Source organism: Protomyctophum parallelum, assembly GCF_964188405.1.
Source record: "Protomyctophum parallelum genome assembly, chromosome: 4".
NCBI lineage: Eukaryota > Metazoa > Chordata > Actinopteri > Myctophiformes > Myctophidae > Protomyctophum > Protomyctophum parallelum.
This window is the reverse complement of record NC_139700.1, coordinates 46,088,386-46,094,729: the sequence shown is the minus strand read 5'-3', so window position 1 is coordinate 46,094,729 and position 6,344 is coordinate 46,088,386.

The window sequence follows — 6,344 nt, the reverse complement described above, 5'->3', positions numbered from 1 at the left end:
CAATGCAATGTATAGTCTGTTAATCTGTTAGTCGAAGTAGAAGTCTTGTTTTCACAGCCAAATACGTTTGGGGGTCCTTGACCTGAAAAAACATGAGAACCACTATTTTATGTTTTAGGCATAAATTCTAATGCATGCAGTTATGTTATGTTATGTTATGTTATGTTATGTTATGTTATGTTATGTTATGTTATGTTATGTTATGTTATGTTATGTTATGTTATGTTATGTTATGTTATGTTATGGTATGTTATGGTATGGTATGTTATGCCTAAAGCACAAAATGTTAATTCAGATGAGATTTTTTTCTTTAAGGGGAAAAAATGCTTCAACTTTCATTCCCGCAAATGTCCTGAAGATGAGATTGGTTCAGGATGTGAGCCACATGTGTAAGGCTTGATTGATTGATTGATTGATTGATTGATTTGATATTCATTGTAACGCATTGTAACTTCAAATTCCATTTTAACCATTCATTGAAAACACCTGTCCTTGGTCCTATACTGACTGATACATTACCCCAAACATGTTTGAAAGTGAAGTACCCCTTTAACCCATTCAGGACGGGAACCCCTTTTGGTGTTTTAAGCATTATGCTACACTTTTAGCTATTGAAAAATAGCAGATCTACAAGTTCATAGTGCGGCACCGAGTGCTGCGCTACGAGCTTGTAGGTCTGCTATTTTTTTTAAATCGTGAAAATGTGGTGCAAATCTTTGAATATATATATATTGTTTTAGAGGGAACGGTTTTAACTCAAATCTTTGCATCTGGGAGGTTCCTGGAACAACATATTTTCAGAGGGGGGGGGGGGGGGGGGGGGTCGGCGGCAAAATATAATTTTTTGGGGTCCTTGACATGAAATATTGAGAACCACTGACATGGGTACTTCTGTCATGATTTAGAAGACTTTTTTTATTTATTTCAACGTCTGATTCGTTTTTTGGGGGGAATTTAATGCAAAAGCACGTTCCTAATCAGCAGCAGATCAGGACACCTGGTTCCGTGTTCACTTATTTTGTCTGTGTAGAAACCGCCTTCACAGCTATAGACCCCGGTTCTTCTCATAGACCATTTTAAGCTCTTAAACCCAGGATACTTGGTTGGTTGAGCCTCATGCGGCTCTGTATTAGGCCTCGTCCATTTTTCGTGTTACATTGAAATGATCTTTGCCGACAGTGACAGATGTGCAAGCTTGCGCGACGTGTTGTGAGCATGCATGAGCTGCTGTTTTCACCAAGGACATCAGGACTACATTTACATTTAAGTTGTATTATTATTATTATTATTATTATTATTATTATTACCATTATTATTATTATTATGGTGAATCTGTATGTCAGCAAACAAGTATGTTTATAAAATGCATTATTGAATGCTTGATTCTGACTGGTCAATCGCTGAATTAGATGGTTTGCAGTGTGTTCTTTCTTAATGTTGTAATAACCGATGAACTCAATAACAGACCAATCAAAACACCTGGCTCATATCAATCTGCAGCTGCTCGATTTTGTGCCCCAACATGGCAGCCATGTAAACAAAAACACAAATGATACTTATAGCTTGCAGAGTTAGTTCAGTCAGATATACTCGAGGGGTTGAGCGCACTGATATAACTCCCCAGTCCCACACAGTGACAGCACTCCATGTTTACGGCACGCAGAATATTATGTAGGCTATAATACACTGCAGTGTTTTTATGTGTTTTCTTAAGCAATTGATTAATGTACACGTCCTCATTTCGATCAGGGCTTCAGTCTCCTTATTCGACCACGTCTATCCACAGTAACGGGACATCTTTGCGCTGCGTAAAATATGCCTTCTCCGTCTCCAACTGTGTTCAGCTCCTCACCCGCCACATTATGTTTGCTTCATTTCCTTTATTTACTGCGGATTGCATTCACACCTGCACCGAATCGTAGTCAAGTGCGATTCGAAGCGAAGCGAAACCCACGTTTTTGGGCGGAGTAAAATGTGGTTATTTGCTGCGCATTAGGATTCGAATGAGCCTTCACACCTGCCAAACGAAGCGCACTTTCTGACAATGCGCAGCAGGATTCGTTTTAATCGCAGCAAAGCTCTCTGGTATGAATGCGACCTTAAGCTCACTAGACTGCATGCTCTTCCTGCCTTCCTCTGCATATGGTTCCTGGTTGTTATGTGATGTTTGCTCCCACCACCACCCCAGCACCACCGGTGGGCTCTGCTATTTATGCTCCCCATGGGGGGTTTATTGTATATCTATCTCCCTGCTCTTAATGTTTTATGTTGGTGCTTAATCGTGCCGAGCAGGGAGAAAATGCATTAGAGCCGAGATAAATATATGCACACTTGTATTCTCATTCTATAATAAATATTGGTTAAATCTATCCGTGAGTTGTCTGACTGAATGGCATTTACAGTAGCTATAGACTAGACAATACACGTAAGGTTTTTGAAAACATTTGAAGCAAGAAATAGACAGTGCTGCAGCAACCGAATATTGATTTCATTTTATCAACACTTTTTTATCAACATTCCAATTGGTGACGCGTTGCTTGCACTGGCATAAATGAATGGGCTGCTTTCATTACCGCAAGCAATTACATCCTTCATCTTGTTGTTAATTTTGGTTCAATTTATGAATGTCTTTTTTTAATTATGGGGAACCAGTTGTTCCCCATCTTTGCTGTTCTACCGAAATGAACAACAAGATGAGGATTTAATTGCTTGCGTTAATGAAAGCAGTCCGTTAATTGATGCCAGGTGTGCCCAGTGTAAAAGTCATTATAGAGAAATGAAGCCCAATCAGGGCTATGCATGCATCAGGGTCTAATCACCCTGTCTGGGTTTATGTCTCAACGCTGACCTGCTCCCCATTCATTATCCCCTGCATAACTTATATATATACAGTGTTGTTTTTGGCAGGAAATCATTTTCATTTTAGTTAATAGTCAGAGTTTTTCTTTTCGTTTTAGTCACATTTTTGTCACGTGAAATGTTTTAGTGTTAGTCTAGTTTTAGTCGACTAAATATCATGATATTTTAGTCCACTACATCTACAGTTGATTTAGTCGGCTAAAATGTATTTTGACGGGCCTTGACGCGACGCGTGCAACCAAAATTTGGTTGCAAGTCATTTCACATTTAATGTGAAATGACTTATACTGGATCTCTTGTCCACTAGTCCCTTCCTAACGTTTTAGTCAAGTTTTTATTTGTTGACAAAATTGTCAGTATATTTAGTCTTAGTTTTAGTCCATCATAGCTTAGTTTTCACTCATTTGATAATTTTTGGAACACAGTTCTAATTTGCTATCGAAGAAGGCATGTCGCAAGGTGACACATTGTGCTCTGCTGAACTGATGTTCAATCACATTGATGACATTGATGAGTGCTTTTACTTTTGATAGCCTACTTTAAGTATATTTTGATGCCAGTACTTTTTCGGTTGGCTACTTTAATACTCGAGTCAAACTTTGAGTACTTTCTTTCACCACTGCGTATTGAGAAATGGACAGTAGTCAAGTAAAGTAACAGTACACATTGCATCTCACTTCAGTACGGACTTAACTTAACCCATTTAGGCCTGACGTCGAAAAAGAAAAAAATCTTCTAAATCCAGTTTACTGAAATAATTAAATATGTTTCTGTATCAGTGGTGCTCAATATTTCATGTCAAGGACCCCCAAAAATTATATGTAATTGGCCACCGACCCCCATCTGAAAATATGTTGTTCCAGGAACCTCTCAGAAGCAAAGATTTGAGTTAAAAACGTTTGCTCTGTAAAGAATATGCATTCAAAAATTTGCGCCAAAAAATAGCAGACCTACAAGCTATGAGCTTGAAGATCTGCTATTTTCACATAATGCTTGAAACACCGAAAGGAGTTCCCTCCCAGAATAGGGTTTTAAATATAAAAATCGGTGACACTCACCCTTTCCCTTCAGCAGGAGCAGCAGTATAGGTCTGTCAGATCAGACGTTCCCTTCAGCACTATGCGAGCAGTATAGGTCTGTGAGATCAGTCCTCGTGAGGTCCACACAGGTCACCATGACAACACTGCCTCGTCTGGGCCGGCCGGCCACCCCCCCCCCCCCCCCCTCCCCCCCAACAAAAAAGGCAAGGCAGCGCTTGTGAACCTCCACACTGCAGTTTGCAACAGCAACAGGGAGTGTGTGTGTGTGTGTGTGTGTGTGTGTGCGTGTGTGTGTGCGTGTGTGTGGGGACAGTTTGTTTTGACAGTGGTATAGGAGTGTTTTCCAGTCGAGTGGATCACAGATAAACTGACGGTCTCATCTCCTGTTCCGTGCAAAACTCCGTTTTATATTCCCAGGCAGGAAGAGACGAAAAAAAGAAATATTCCCATACATCCAAATGCTCGTATAATACTTTACTGTTTTCGTGTGTTCTCGTCGTCCTCAGTGGAGAAATGGAAATTAGTTTGAGTTGTTATATAGTCGTCGTTTTAGAGTTTGTATTCCAGACACGACGGCTGGTCTTGTTCAAAGTGTTTTGTAAAGGTTGTTACTTTCAAAGTATTCCACCTAACAGTCAGTGGAATTGGCTGTTAGTTGCTGAATTATGCAAATTAACTATATCGTTGTTGTCCCCGCCGATCTCCTCTGTTTCTCCTTCTGTTTCGTCTTTGCAGTGGTATAAATCTGTCCTGTTCAATTATTCAACGCACAGCTGTGCTGCTGCTTAGCAGGAACGGAAAGCCAAAACAGTTCTGTATTCCATTCACGGCAGGGCTTTGTCGGTGCTGTAAATCAAACTGTGGAAGTGTAGTATAGTAGCCATGCCTGCTTATCAGAACTGACAAAGAGAAAAAAAGATATCGGTTATAATAGTATTCCATTGATGGAGGTTAATATCCATTTGTCACGTACGCGTTGAGGTCCGTCTGTCTGAGGATGAGGACCTCCTGACCTTTTGTCATCTATCGTTAACCGGCGACCACTTGACCTCTCAATGGCTGATGGAGGTCAGGTGACCCGGAGAAGATTGCTTATACATGTCTAATCACTTCTGTGCGTGCGTGTGTGCCGTGCGTGCGTGCATGCGGGGGATTGATTCAGCGGTTTATAGACAGAAGGCCATCAGCATACAGAGGCAGAGGAGAGAGGATTCATTAGGCGCTTTTGATTGACACCACCATGATCCTGAGATGAGAGGCGGGGGGGAGGGGGGGGGGGGGGGGTGGTGGAGGAAGGACACGGCAAACACCATCCGACCGCTCCTCAATCACACCAGCGTCTTATTCACTGCCCTGGGGGGAGGGAGAGGGAGAGGGAGAGGGAGAGGGAGAGGGAGAGGGAGAGGGAGAGGGAGAGGGAGAGGGAGAGAGGGAGAGGGAGAGAGGGAGAGGGAGAGGGAGAGGGAGAGGGAGAGGGAGAGGGAGAGAGGGGGAGGGAGAGAGGGAGAGAGGGAGAGGGAGAGGGAGAGGGAGAGAGGGGGAGGGGGAGAGGGAGAGAGGGAGAGGGAGAGAGGGGGAGGGGGAGGGAGAGAGGGAGAGAGGGAGAGAGGGAGAGAGAGAGACAGACAGACAGACAGACAGACAGACAGACAGACAGACAGACAGACAGACAGACAGACAGACAGACAGACAGACAGACAGACAGACAGACAGACAGACAGACAGACAGACAGACAGACAGACAGACAGACAGACCTGTTTCACAAGGGCCCCTTTTCCAAAATTTGTGGGCAAACTATACCCTATATTAAATTGTTTATAGGATCAATACAAGTAAATTAATACATGATAACCCTTCCACAGTAGTAGCTTTTTCATATTTTCGATTATTTTGCATATTTTCCTACATAATGCCTCATTTGCATATTTAAAAATGTAATTTTTTTAATACAATAGATCATTGTCTTCATGTAAGTACTCAATTGGGGAAGTTTCACGGTGATAACAATCTAATATAGGTATGGTTTTGCCCACTCAATTCATAATTAACGTTTCAATTTTGGACTAAAAACCAAAAAGAACTGAAACGGTTCCCATTGGGAACCAACCGGTGGAAAAGGGGTCAAGGTGTCATCATGTATAAAATGCGTCATTAAAATCTTCAGAAAATGACAGATCTACTATTTTCAAATAGCTAAAGTTTCAATAGGGATAGGGCTGAAGTGGTTAATGTATGTTTTGCAATGATGATGAAAATCTTAGTAACTACCGTTTTTCTAATAAGTGGAATAAAAAATACAGCGTTTGCCTCTGAGTTGTATAGTGGAGTAGAAGTAAAAGTATTGAAAAAAAGAAAATACTCAGAACTCAGAAAAGTAAATGTACTCAGTTACTTTACAGTTACACCATCAATGAGAGTGGTAAGGGTAGTAATTTACACTCAGA